Source organism: Saimiri boliviensis, chromosome 15 (genome assembly GCF_048565385.1).
Source record: "Saimiri boliviensis isolate mSaiBol1 chromosome 15, mSaiBol1.pri, whole genome shotgun sequence".
NCBI classification, from domain to species: Eukaryota; Metazoa; Chordata; class Mammalia; order Primates; family Cebidae; genus Saimiri; species Saimiri boliviensis.
In genome coordinates, this window is record NC_133463.1 from 75306490 (window position 1) to 75308492 (window position 2003).

The following is a 2003-nucleotide window of genomic DNA, read 5'->3' on the forward strand; positions in this document are numbered from 1 at the left end:
GGAGAAGGGATTCACACCACGAAGGAGGCTTACAAGGATTTTGTTTGTCGATTTTACAAGTGGAATTTGCTTGGCTAATAGGTTACACCTCCATCACAGCCTGTCTGTAATGGAACACTGGTAACATCGATTAATAAAGCAGTCTGATGCTGAAGGCTGGAATTACAGAAATGGTGGCAAGTGGGAAACTGGGCCAGTTTTCTGATTTGTGGCTTCAGGGTGTGAGAAGGTTTCTATCACAAGCTTAGAGATGAACAAAATGTCAAACACATGTCTTCTTTCCCTTGGTTTAAGATTTCTTGCCCCATGTTGAGATATAAGTATCCTTAGGAGCTGTAGTTCTTTTAGACAAGCCTTAGTCACTATCACCTCTGAGTTGACAGGATTCTCTTTCTAAGAGAAAAATTATGTGGCAGAGCAAGGAGAGTGCTTTAGGACGGTGAGCAACTGAAAGAGGGAAAAGGAGGTGTGATAATTTGCATTTCAGCACCAGTACTTCCCAGCCCCTCGTATCCTTACCTGTTGTCATCTCACCTAGTAGTTCTTCCCTTAAAAGGGGTAGAGTTCGGGGAAAATCTTCATGACACGAGATTTGGCAATGATTTCTATGCTGTGATACCAAAATCATAGGCAACAAAAGAAAAAAAATAGATAAGTTAGACTTCATCAAGATTAAAAACTCTTGTATATTAAAGGGCACAATCAACAGAGTGAAAAGTCAACTCGAGGAGTGGGAGAAAATATTTTCAAGTAATATATTTCATAAAGATTAATATTCGTGTTATACCAAGAACTTCAACTGAACAACAACAATAAAATGAAATGTCCCAATTGATAAATGGGCAAACTATTTGAATAGACATTACTCTAAAGAAAATATACAAATAACCAGGAAGCACATAAAAAAGATACTCAAGGCTGGGTGTAGTGGCTCACGCCTGTAATCCCAGCACTTTGGGAGGCCGAGGCGGTGGATCATGAGGTCAAGAGATCGAGACCATCCTGGTCAACATGGTGAAACCCCGTCTCTACTAAAATACAAAAATTAGCTGGGCATTGTGGTGTGCACCTGTAGTCCCAGCTACTTGGAAGGCTGAGGCAGGAGAATTGCTTGAACCCAGGAGGTGGAGGTTGCGGTCAGCCAAGATCACACCACTGCACTCCAGCCTGGCGCCTGTCTCAAAAAAAAAAAAAAAAAAAAAAAAAAAAAAAAAGATGCTCAAAATCATTAGAGAAATGCAAATCAAATTCACAATGAGACACCACTTTACACTCACTAGGATGGCTATCATCACAAAACTGGAAGATAGCAAGTGTTGGTGAGGATGTAGAGGAATTGGAACCCCTGTGCATTGCTGTTAAGAATGTAAAATTATATTCCTGCTCTGGAAATTGGTATGATAGTTCTTTAAAAAATTAAACAGAGGGATGGGCATGGTGACTTACTCCTGAATCCCAGCACTTTGAGAGGCCGAGGTGGGCCGATAACCTGAGGTCAGGAGTTTGAGACCAGCCTGACCAACATGGAGAAACCCTGTCTCTACCAAATATACAAAATTAGCCAGGCATGGTGACGCATGTCTGTAATCTCAGCTACATGGGAGGCTGAGGCAGGAGAATCACTTGAACCCAGGAGGCAGAGGTTGCAGTGAGCTGAGATCGTACCACTGCACTCCAGTCTGGGTGACAGAGCACGACTCCATGTGGAGTTGATATCAAGAGATTTCAGAAGCACAATTTTTGGAAGTTGGGCAGCTGGTGATCGTTGGTCCTGGCATCTTTATTATTAAAATAAAAAAATTAAACAGAATTGCCATATGATCCAGCAATTTCTCTTCAGGATATACACCACAAAGATTTGAAAACAGATTACTCACACAGGTTATTTGTACACACAAGTTCATGGCAGTATTCACAATTGCCAAAAGGTGGAAGCAACTCACATGTTTATTGGTGGATGAATAGATACACAAAATGAGGTATAAACATTCAATGGAATATTT

General features: G+C 41.0%; 1 non-coding gene across 1 annotated transcript; it reads left to right on the forward strand.

Moving 5' to 3' along the window:
- The first annotated feature begins 1553 nt into the window (after nt 1-1553).
- Nucleotides 1554-1782, forward strand: LOC120362436 (U11 spliceosomal RNA). Its single transcript, XR_005578343.1, has one exon. It is a non-coding gene; the product is annotated as a U11 spliceosomal RNA (small nuclear RNA).
- Nucleotides 1783-2003: the final 221 nt, after the last annotated feature.